This window comes from Lucilia cuprina, chromosome 5 (genome assembly GCF_022045245.1).
Source record: "Lucilia cuprina isolate Lc7/37 chromosome 5, ASM2204524v1, whole genome shotgun sequence".
Taxonomy (NCBI): Eukaryota; Metazoa; Arthropoda; class Insecta; order Diptera; family Calliphoridae; genus Lucilia; species Lucilia cuprina.
In genome coordinates, this window is record NC_060953.1 from 47,447,059 (window position 1) to 47,460,613 (window position 13,555).

Consider the following 13,555-nt stretch of genomic DNA (forward strand, 5'->3'; position numbering starts at 1 on the left):
CTATCTATCTATCTATCTATCTATCTATCTATCTATCTATCTATCTATCTATCTATCTATCTATCTATCTATCTATCTATCTATCTATCTATCTATCTATCTATAATCGACTTTTTGTCGAAAAGTCGGCTTTGTTAATAAAAGTCGAAAAAAGTCGGAAAAAGTCAAAAAATGTCGAAAAGTCGGAAAAAGTCGGAAGAAGTCGAAAAATGTCGGAAAAATTAAAAAAGTCGAAAAGTCGAAAAAGGTCGGAAAAAGTCGAAAAACGTCGGAAAAATTAAAAAAGTCGAAAAAGTCGGAAAAATTAAAAAAGTCGAAAAAAATCGAAAAGTCGAAAAAGGTCGGAAAAAGTCAAAAAGAGTCGAAAAACGTCGGAAAAATTAATAAAGTCGAAAAAAGTCGATAAGTCGAAAAAGGTCGAAAAGTCGTAAAAAGTCCAAAAAATCTAAAAGTCGACTATTTATAAAATATAGTCGAAAAATTGACTTTTCATATAATGCAAAAAGTCGAAAACTCGATTTTTAACTTAATACAAAAAGTTGAAAAGTTGTTTTAACTATAGAACCCTACTTTTAACGAATAAGTAAGTTAGCACCGCAACAAATAACAATGTGACCCACCTCTGTGTAAACAAAAACAACAATCTCACAATCTTTATTTAACAACACCCCACAGCACTTATTCTATTAGAGCACTTCTTAGCAAAAAAAGAGATAAGACGCAAGGAAAAATACCATCACATTGACAGTGAAATTTATAAGACAATTGATATCAAATTGTGAATATTAAATTACAAATTTACATACATGCAAATGTACATACATAAGAAATAAAATTTAAATAAAAATTAAATAAACTAAACTATTCCAATACTTATTAATTCCAATTAACTTACCGTATAGGTGCCCAACCCAATTGATTGCATTTTAGTGCCATTATTGTGGATTACGTAGGGTACTTTTACAGAACTCATTGTTGCAGCAAAAACAATTTGACTGTCAAAATAGATTGTTAAAAGTTTTTATTAAACATTTTGTTTGCCCTTTATTTTTCCGGCCAAACGGCGGAAAAGTTTAAACAATTTTATTTATTCACCTTTTTTTGTTACTAAATATTTAGCGTCAACTTTATGGAATTAAACCAGCCGGCTATTCATGAGATGCTACGTTCCCAAACAACTGTTGATTACTGTTGATAACATTTTGTTCTTTACATTTTCTTTATTCATCTTTATTTGCTTTGTTGTTTTGTTTTTTATAATATTAAAAGCTTTTTTAAGTTATTGCTTCATTATTAAAAGCTTTTATTTTCATTAAGCTAATAGAGGAGTAATATTTAATGCGGGATTATGGTGGTTCCTTAAGTACGCTACAGTAAGAATGATTGAGCGGCTAAATATTTAGGTACAAATTTTTGAAACTATATAGATTTAAATCTTTCTAAAAAACCGTTACCAGTTTTCTCATGTTGTATATATAAACACCGAAATTCCGGTATTTAAAATAAAAAAAATGTATTCCAAAAAATATATTTTTAATAAAAGTGCCCATTGTAACGATATTTACCGGGTGATAGTTGAAGGACTATAATACGAATAGTCAACTGTGTGCTCTGTGGGATTTTAATTTTATAACTTAAATATCACTTCTATTGGTGATCATTTTGATAGTTTATGAAAAAATTATAACTTATATTAAAATTTGATATTTGCATTGAAAACCCAAAATCGGTTGTAGATCCTTCAATATTGGTCCAATTAAGAATATTAGGTACTTCCATTAGTGATTACTTTCCTTTAAAAATGGAAAATTTATATAAAAACCCTAAAATGAGCGGTATATTCTTAGGGAATGTTTGAACTGGGAAAAGGCCGTGCGATCATTTGTGATCGCTGCCATATACGAAAAACTTTTTCTAAGCTCATTGGCATTTTTGGCGAGCTGCTAAACATTGAGGGGTTATCCACTGATCCTCATTCCACTTAGAAAAGTTATTGCTTCAAAACATTGAGGCGTTGGTTACCTACTGTTCGTCATTTCACTCACATTCTCTTGAATTGAGAAAAGGACTATCGATCATTTTTGATCGCTGCCATATATGAAAAAGTTTTTCTAAACTCATTGGCATGTTTGTCAAGCTGCTAAACATTGAGGGGTTGCCTCATTCCGCCCACAGTTTCTTGATTTGAGAAAAAGGCGATCGATCATTTGTGATCGCTTCGATTTATGAAAAGTTTTTTTGAGCACAATGGCATGTTATCACTTGCTACTAAAGATTGAGGGGTTTTTCATTTCGCTCACAGTCTCTTAAATTGAGAAAAGGACGATCAATCATTTGTGATCGCTGCCATTCATTGGTATGTTATCACTTCATACTAAACAATGAGGGGTTTGTTACCCACGATCGATCATTTGTGATTGCTCCCATATACGAAAAAGTTTTGTAAAACTATGCCAATGAGTTTAGCAAAACTGCTAAAGATTGAGCTTCGACCACAGTATCGTGAATTCAGAAAAGGACGATTGATCATTTGTGATCACTTCCATTTACGAAAGGTTTTTCTGAACACATTGGTATGCTACCACTTGCTACTAAACATTGAGGGGTTGGTTACCCACTGAACTTTATTTCGCTCACAGTCTCTTGAATTAGAAAAAGAACGATCGATCATTTGTGATCGCTCCCATATACGAAAAAGTTTTTCTTAACTCATTGGCATGTTTGGCATGCTGCCGAACATTGAGCGGTTACCCACCGCTTCTCATTTCGTTTGCAGTTTCTTGTATTGAGTAAAGGACGATCGATCATTTTTGATGGTTGCCATTTACGAAATGTATAAAATGTAAAGAAATAAAAGCTCCTAAATACCACTGTGCAATGTTTTAAAATTCGATATATTTTAAGAAAATCCTTAAAAAGGCTGTAGATTCTACTTTTTATAGCAATTTTTTATTTTCATTGCATTAACAAAAGGTCGATCAATAGTGATTACAGCCATTTGCCATGTTACCACAACTACTTGCTTCAAAAGGCTTCCTTAATTATCCTCGTTTCTATTAACTTAGACTAAAATACAATAACAAATAGTTTCACTTTGAATTTAGTATTTATGTTCATTTTGATAGCTGTAATAAAGAAGAGCATAAAGGAAACGGAAATATGTTTTAAATTAATATGCACGTTTAAAACTATTTTCACGCATATGTATCTATGTATAGAAACTATAAAGCTGTCATAGAACTACTACCAAAGTGTTAAAAGGCAACTAAAAGAAAATGTTTTAGATCATATTTGCTATGTGATATATTTTTTTACTGCTGTCTATAATTTATTTATATACATGTTTATTATTGCACTTTTAGCAATATTTCTTAGGTTAAAAACATCAACACCCGCCTAAAAGTATGCAACACTTTTGTGAATATGCATGTTTAACTTTTCTTTTTACATATATTTTCGATTAACACAAACGTGTCGTTGCATTATAGTATTTTTTCAAATTTTTTTTGCACAATAACAAAAACATTAATTTCCGTTATGTTTACGCTATAAATCATGACAACTACTTTGTGTCTGAGAAAGAGAGAGTAAAAAAACTAAGTGTGGGTGTATGTGTGCTAACGTTTTTCTTTTTTTTTTTGCAGCACAACAATTGATTTCCGTTATAGAGTCAGTAAGTACACTTACATATTGAAAAATCCTTTAAAAATGAAAACATACAAACATTCACATATGCACACACACACATTCACCCACGTTCTCACATAAAATATTCATACGCAAACAACACATTGCAATAGAATTATTTTGTGTGTTTGGAAGTTGGTTTATTTTTTTTAAAGCGACAGTAATTTTCAGTTGAAAAAAAGAATATAAAAAGAGCTTCAGTCAGGATAAAAGAATATAGCGAAAAAAGTTTAGGGAGAGAGGCAAATGCAAAAAAAAGCTCAAACAAACTAACTCAACACGTATGCATTTATTACAATAAACGCTTAAAGTAATAGATGTATGTATGTGCCACATCATACGAATACACAAGAATGGCCAACAACAAAACAAACACACAAGTAAGGATTCAACAATAGAAACTGTGCGTGTGTGTTTAAGTTTTTGCAACAATATAACAAAGTGTTGATATTCCTATGAATATGCATGAAAGTGTGGAAATATTTAAATTTATCTACAAGAGAGTAAAAATTTGTTTGTAGACATTTGTATATTAGGGTGGCCGAAATATGAAAGAAGATAGGTAGATAGATAGATAGATAGATAGATAGATAGATAGATAGATAGATAGATAGATAGATAGATAGATAGATAGATAGATAGATAGATAGATAGATAGATAGATAGATAGATAGATAGATAGATAAATAAATAAATAAATAAATAAATAAATAAATAGAAATTAGTATCAAATTTTTACTCTGTTAAAAAGGGCAACCATAATGTACATATGTCTGTAAGGTTTCCTATACCTTTTGATATTTTTTGTAGTATTCTCTCTCGTGGCCTTTTGCCTAGTTAACAAATTTTGATAAACTTCAAAACAAACCTACACATGAACTTCTATTATTTAAAAACAAAACCAATTTCAATTTTTTTTAGATTTTTTCAACTAAAAGTGTTTAATCAGACAAGGATCAATAAATCATTTAAGATTTTATATATAAAATATCGATTTTTTTAAAAATCCTTTTTAACCCCAAATAAACCACTTTCTCTCAATAGCAAAAATGTGGATTTTTAATGGAAAATCGGTGTGATCACAAATTAACTGTATATTCTCAGTGTCACTGGATCGTTTGTATTTTTCCTATTTCGATATTGATATAAAATTTAAGTGATCGAAATTTTTCAACTTTTTCTTAATAGGAGAACTATTCAATGATATTATCTGCGTAACATCGAAGTGAGTTTTGCTTTTTTATTGTAATATATTTTGATTTAACTGATCGATCTATTGGAGAATTTAGAGCCGCTAATAGGGTTTTCATACAGAATATAAAATTTTTATATAAAATAAAGTTTCTAGATGCAAAATGGAAGTGATCCGAAATAAACATCTATTTTTCATTTGATATGCTATTAAGTGATTTACAGACAACTTTAGATATTTCACAAAAAAATAGCGAAGGTACATTTTTATAGACTTTTACATATATACTTTTTTTCTTTAAAACTATTAAATTTATGTTCTCCATTATATGTAAAATATATAATTTTTATTCGTATTTTTTCATATTGTATTGGTTTTTTTTCTTTTTCCACTTTTAATATCATATTGATAGTTTTTAAATTTGATTCCGTTTTTCTTATCATCATGTAGCAATTTACAAAATTTTTGAGAAGTCGTTGTAAAAACATCCATACATACATACATATATACATACATACATACATACATACATACATACATACATACATACATACATACATACATACATACATAGATACATATGTATGTAAGTATATACACATGGCTAACATCACTTACACTTAAACATACAGTGTCTCTATTTAAGTGAAGACCAATTTTATGAACCATATTATATATATATATATTTTTTTGCTAAAACATCTTCACACCACACAATATTTCTATAAAATAAAATAAAAAATTTTTACCAAAAAATATTTCTTCTGTGTTACAACATACATGGTACTTTTTAACTGTATACGAATTTCTTTACATACATAAACACTTCTTTGCTGTTACTTCCGTTGGTAGGTAAAACTATGAATGCATGTATGTATGTTTGTGTGTTGGGGATTTGAAATTCAAGTTCGATAAATGTGAGTGCCCGTATATTTAAAGTATAAGCAATTTTTTAGATTCAAGCATTAAAAATGAACAGATATTAATTCGGTGTGTGAAAAAATGATTTTCCAATAATAAAACTGCAAACTAAGCAAAATCATTGGCAAGATTATTGAGTGGACTATAGCCAATATTATAGACTAGACTATAGACTAGACTATAGCCTAGACTATGATTAGACTAAGACTAGACTATGGACTTGACTATAGACTAAAATATAGACTAGACTATAGACTAGACTATAGACTAGCCTATAGACTAGACTATAGACTAGACTATAGACTAGACTAGGCTATAGACTAGACTATAGACTAGGCTATAGACTAGACTATAGACTAGACTATAGACTAGGCTATAGACTAGACTATAGACAAGACTATAGACTAGACTATAGGCTAGACTATAGACTAGACTATAGACTAGACTGTAGACAAGACTATAGACAAGACTATAGACTAGACTATAGACTAGACTATAGACTAGACTATAGACTAGACTATAGACTAGACTATAGACTAGACTATAGACCATACTATAGATTAGACTATAGACCAGACTATAGACTAGACTATAGACTAGACTATAGTCTAGACTATATACTAGACTATAGACTAGACTATAGACCAGACTGTAGACTAGACTATAGACCAGACTATAGACCAGACTATAGACCAGACTATAGACCAGACTATAGCCAAGACTATAGACTAGACAATAGGCTATACTATAGACTACACTATAGGCTGTACTATTGGCTAGACTATAGGCTATACTATTGGCTAGACTTTAAAATAGACTATAGACTAGACTTTAGAGTAGACTATAGACAATCGACTAAACTAAAGACTAGACTATAGACTAAACTATAGACTAAACTATAGACTAAACTAGAAATAACTATTAACCACATTATAGCATAGACTATAGGCTAAACTATATACTAAATTACACACTAGACTTTACTAGAATATTGAGTAGACTAAAGAGTATACTATAATATCGACTATAACCTAAACTCAAACATAATTATACCATTAAAAACATTCCAAAATATTCTAAATAGCTTAGTGGCCATTATTAATTTGATAAATTAAATGAAACAAAACGTATATATAAAATTATATATTTAAACAAAAATGTTCATTAATTAGTTAGCAAAAAGAGGAAAATAAAAAAAGCATTTAATTATTAAGTAAAGAAAATCCCCATAAATTAAAAAGCTAAACAAGAAAACGAACAAAAATCATATATACTCTAACACTTTTTTGAGCAAAAGAAAAAAAAACTTTAACAAATTTACGTTCGTCTTTTTTCTTTTGTATGCAATCAACCAAACAAACAACCAACAACAAGTCAATCATTTGCAATTCAAACACACCTAATTTTTTTATACATACAAATAAATTTTGTAAGAAAAAAAAAATAACTAATAATCTATATATTTAAAGCAGTCAAAAACCGATACAAAAACAAACTAAAACAATAACAAAATAAATATTTTATTAAAATAATACAGAAAATACATAAAATTAAAAAAATATATTAATAAAAAGAGCTTATTTTTCATATTTTAAAAACACAAAAAACAAAAGAAATGCTTAAATGAACAAAAAAGAAAATAAATAATTTTTGATACGCTCATATGCCATATAAAAACAACAACGTATTTATTATTAAACAAAAAGAAAATATATTTATAAAAAAAATATTATATTAAATTAATTAGCTTTGTTTATGATTTGTATTAAAAAATAAAATATTTGCAAAATCAACTCAAATTTAAACAGATGAACATATAAGTTGCAATTTAAACTTTTATGTTTTTTTAGTTAAAAAAACAAAAAAACATAAAAGAAATCAACAAACAAACAAGATAAATAATTTTGTAAAAACCCAAAAGAAAATATCATAAAAAAGCTAATAAAAATTATTTAAATATAATAAAAATATGTAAATTTATTAATATTAATAACAAATACAATAAATAAATAAATAAATTTATATAAAAAAAAATTAACTAATAAAACAACAAATATCACAAACTTTATTCAATAAAATAAACTAATAAAAAGCGACACAAAACAAAATATTGAGAAAACAAACTCTTTAAAGCGCAGCTTTTATGAACTAAATGAAAATAAATAAAAAGTAAAAGCCAAAAATAAAAATACTCGGCAAATTAATACAAAAAAATACAACAATTTGTTTTATTTCTTAAAATGTTCTGTCTGGCATTTCGGCGAATCTAATGAAAATGAAATGAAAAATAAAGACGCTTATAATTAACTTAGAAAGTTATATCATTGCTTATACGAAGCACAATATTCAAATTTATAAAGACGCAGAATTTTATTCTAAAAATCATAAAATCCATCAAAATATCGATTAAAATATAAAAATCATTTCAGGACAAAATATACACCATTTTGCTATGTTTGACAAAAGTTTGGAACCTAATAACTCGAGAACCGTTTAACATATTTCGAAGAGAGTTATATTAAATGAAAGGTTGGGAATTCAGCTATTAGATCGATATATTAATTCTGTTAAAGTATATCCGAGTTGACGAAAATACTAATTATAAGTTAACGCCCATTTTTTATTCAAATAAGTGGGCGTGGCAGTTTTTGTTTTTTTGAAAAATGTTCCTTATTTCATTCTCTATCTACACACAAAATTTCATTAAATTATCTCTTAAAACAACTGAGATATTAAGCAAAATCTTAAAGTCTCTCTGACCCTCAAAAAACGAAAAATAAAATTACAAAAATTTTGTAAAACACCAGGTCACCAGAACCTGGTAGTAGGTGGATTTTCATACACTAATTTGTTTAACTTGATATATCTCGGAAACTACTTGAGATATTTAAGTCATTGTTTCACCATGTGATAGAATGGAAATTTGGCTACAAGATGGACAACCTTTGGCCCGCCTGACATTTCTATAACCAGGTTAAAATATGACATTTAAAGTTAAAATGTGAATATCTTACGTCTTAAAAATCATAGGAAGCTTTAACTTAGCTTATACGAAGCACGATATTGCTCTTTATAAATGTGCCAAATTTTATTTCAAAATTCATAAAATCCATCAAAATATCGAGTAAAGTTGAAAAATAATTTCAGGACAAATTATACACCCTTATGCCACGTTTGACGAATGTTTGAAACCTTGTAACTCGATAACCTTTCAATATATTTCGAAGAGAGTTATATCAAATGAAAGGTTGGGAATTCAGCTATTAGAACAATATATTAATTTTCTGAAAAAGTATATCCGAGTTGACGAAAATACTAATTATAAGATAACGCCCATTTTTATTCAAATAAGTGGGCGTGGCAGTTTTTGTTTTTTTGAAAAATGTTCCTTATTTCATTCTCTATCTACACACAAAATTTCATTAAATTATCTCTGAAAACAACTGAGATATTAAGCAAAATCTTAAAGTCTCTTTGACCCTAAAAAAAAAAACGAAAAATAAAATTCCAAAAATTTTGTAAAACACCAGGTCACCAGAACCTAGTAGTAGGTGGATTTTCATACACTAATTTGTTTAACTTGATATATCTCGGAAACCACTTGAGATATTAAAGTCATTGTTTCACCATGTGATAGATTGGAAACTTGGCTACAAGATGGACAACCTTTGGCCCGCCTGACATTTCTTTAACCAGGTTAAAATATGACATTTAAAGTTAAAACGTGAATATTTTGCGTCTTAAAAATCGTAGGAAGATTTAACTTAGCTTATACGAACCACGATATTCCACTTTATAAATGTTCCAAATTTTATTCCAAAATTCATAAAATCCATCAAAATATCGATTAAAGTTGAAAAATAATTTCAGGACAAATTATACACCCTTATGCCACGTTTGACGAATGTTTGAAGCCTTATAACTCGATAACCTTTCAATATATTTCGAAGAGAGTTATATCAAATGAAAGGTTGGGAATTCAGCTATTTGAACAATATATTAATTTTGTGAAAAAGTATGTCCGAGTTGACGAAAATACTAATTATAAGTTAACGCCCATTTTTTATTCAAATAAGTGGGCGTGGCAATTTTTGTTTCTCGAGAAATGTTCCTTATTTCATTCTCTATCTACACACAAAATTTCATTAAATTATCTCTAACAACAACCGAGATATTAAGCAAAATCTTAAAGTCTCATTGACCCTTAAAAAAACGAAAAATAAAATTCCAAAAATTTTGTAAAACACCAGGTCACCAGAACCTGGTAGTAGGTGGATTTTCATACACTAATTTGTTTAACTTGATATGTTTCAGAAACTACTTGTGATATTTAAGTCATTGTTTCACCATGTGATAGATGGGAATCTTGGCTACAAGATGGACAACCTTTGGCCCGCCTAACATTTCTATAACCAGGTTAAAATGTGACATTTAAAGTTAAAATATGAATATCTTACGTCTTAAAAATCATAGGAAGCTTTAACTTAGCTTATACGAAGCACAATATTGCACTTTTAAAATGTGCCAAATTTTATTTCAAAATTCATTAACTCCATCAAAATATCGATTAAAGTTGAAAAATCATTTCAGGACAAATTATACGCCCTTATGGCATGTTTGACGAAAGTTTGAAACCTTATAACTCGATAACCTTTCAATATATTTCGAAGAGAGTTATATCAAATGAATGGTTGGGAATTCAGCTATTAGAACAATATATTAATTTTGTGAAAAAGTATATCCGAGTTGACGAAAATACTAAATATAAGTTAACGCCCATTTTTTATTCAAATAAGTGGGCGTGGCAGTTTTTGTTTTTTTTTAATGTTCCTTATTTCATTCTCTATCTACACACAAAATTTCATTAAATTATCTCTTAAAACAACTGAGATATTAAGCAAAATCTAAAAGTCTCTTTAACCCTCAAATAAAACGAAAAATAAAATTCCAAAAATTTTGTAAAACACCAGGTCACCAGAACTTGGTAGTAGGTGGATTTTCATACACTAATTTGTTTAACTTGATATATCTCGGAAACTACTTGAGATATTTAAGTCATTGTTTCACCATGTAATAGATTGGAAATTTGGCTACAAGATGGACAACCTTTGGCCCGCCTGACATTTCTATAACCAGGTTAAAATATGACATTTAAAGTTAAAATGTGAATATCTTACGTCTTAAAAATCATAGGAAGCTTTAACTTAGCTTATACGAAGCACGATATTGCTCTTTATAAATGTGCCAAATTTTATTCCAAAATTCATTAAATCCATCAAAATATCGATTAAAGTTGAAAAATAATTTTAGGACAAATTATACACCCTTATGCCACGTTTGACGAATGTTTGAAACCTTGTAACTCGATAACCTTTCAATATTTTTCGAAGAGAGTTATATTAAATGAATGGTTGGGAATTCAGCTATTAGAACAATATATTAATTTTGTCAAAAAGTATATCCGAGTTGACGAAAATACTAATTATAAGTTAACGCCTATTTTTTATTCAAATAAGTGGGCGTGGCAGTTTTTGTTTTCTTGAAAAATGTTCCTTATTTCATTCTCTATCTACGCACAAAATTTCATTAAATTATCTCTTAAAACAACTGAGATATTAAGCAAAATCTTAAAGTCTCTTTGACCCTCAAAAAACGAAAAATAAAATTCCAAAAATTTTGTAAAACACCAGGTCACCAGAACCTGGTAGTAGGTGGATTTTCATACAGTAATTTGTTTAACTTGATATATTTCAGAAACTACTTGAGATATTTAAGTCATTGTTTCACCATGTGATAGATTGGAAACTTGGCTACAAGACGGACGACCTTTGGCCCGTCTGACATCTCCATAACCAGCTTTAAATATGACATTTAAAGTTTAAGCGTGTGTATCTCACGTCGTAAAAAACATTGAAAGTTATATCATATCTTATACGAATCACGATATTCCATTTTATAAACACGCAAAATATTAATCAAAAATTATTAAAATCTGTCAAAAGATTGATTAAATCTAAATATAATTTTTCTACAAAACATACAATTTGTGACATGTTTGACAAAAATGTGGAACCTTGTAACTCGTAAACCATTCTATATATTGCAAAGAGAGTTATATCAAATGAATGGTTGGAAATTCAGGTCTTAGATCGATGTTTGTGAAAAATATATTAATGCTATTTTCCTTGCAATGCATCAGGATATCTATATACGTATACTTATGTACATATTTTTTTAGATTCTATTTCCTCTGCATTTGCTTTGGGTTTTCAGTTTTTCTTCTTACACATTTTAACAATTTTGTTTGACATATTTTTCACTCATAATTCCTTCTTTGAATTGTCTCTGCTTTTTTATTTTATGGGAAGCAGACATTTATGTTTCACATAAATTTTGTGATGAAAATATCTGGATAATCCATGTCAAAATACAAAGAATGTATACAAATACATACATATGTACATATATTTGATTTCAATTTTAATTTTATATTGTTCATGTTAGAAGTAATGTTTGTTTTTTGTTAGTTTTGTGTACATTCATATCATCCTCTCCCGGTTTCCTGTTAGGTGTCATGGGGACCCTGACCACATGCAGGACATTGGTAAGGAACGTCAAGCGCTCTTAAATAAGCATAACTTATCTGTATTATCCCCCAATAACATGTACCTGCTGCTTTAAAAATGGTTGATTCTTACTTTAAAAGTTTTATAACATTTTTCTTTATTCATAATTTCAAAAATATTACCATCAACAATTTATCACAAACATAAATTGCACAACATACGTTTGTAAAGCAAAATTAAAAAAAAAAAAACTAAGAAAAAAAACTCAAACATTTTACAAAGCACAATAGTAAATGAATGCACTTTAAAACAGTTGATAAAATTTTTTACAACAAAAGAATAGATGAGGAAAATTCTGAAAATAATGGTGTGTATAAAAAGAACATGATTCTTCATTTTCTTTTCAATGCTGAAAATAATATAATGAAATTGTGTCTATAAACTGGTATCCAACAAAACCCAGCAAAATGTTTTAGAACAAAAACAAAGAAAGAGTTTTATTGTTGCAACTAATAAACTTTTTTGTAAATGATTGAGTATTTTCCAGCAAATTCTGCTAGACAAAAGTACAAAAAACAATAAATTCCACACACTCTTCATACTAAAGGTCTATTCATAACTTGCGCAGAAAGTCTTAACTGCCATTTAAGCTTAAATTAATCTAAAATAATTAAACGTTTTTAAACTCATGATCGTGCTATATTTGCATTAATTATATAGTTATCTCTCGACAAGAAATAATGTTTGTTGCTAAACCTGTTGCATACATAGGTATGTTTGCAATAGGATTTGTCAATTAACTTAACCAAAAAACTAACTAACTAACTAACTAACTAACTAACTAACTAACTAACTAACTAACTAAATAACTAACTAACTAACTAACTAACTAACTAACTAACTAACTAACTAACTAACTAACTAACTAAATAACTAACTAACTAACTAACTAACCGACTAACTAACTAACTAACTAACTAACTAAATAACTAATTAACTAACTAACCTACTTACTAACTAAAAAACTAACTAGCTAACCTACTATCTAACTAACTAACTAACTAACTAACTAACTAAGTAACTATCTATCTATCTATATATCTATCTATCTCTCTATCTATCTATCTATCTATCTATCTATCTATCTATCTATCTATCTATCTATCTATCTATCTATCTATCTATCTAT

General features: G+C 28.3%; 1 long non-coding RNA gene across 1 annotated transcript; it reads right to left on the bottom strand.

Moving 5' to 3' along the window:
- Positions 1-929: 929 nt before the first annotated feature.
- On the bottom strand, positions 930-1,528 carry LOC124420360. The gene is made up of 2 exons (XR_006941146.1): positions 1,096-1,528; positions 930-995 (listed from the first exon to the last, which is right to left on the bottom strand). It is a non-coding gene; the product is annotated as an uncharacterized LOC124420360 (long non-coding RNA).
- Between the last annotated feature and the right edge of the window lie 12,027 nt (positions 1,529-13,555).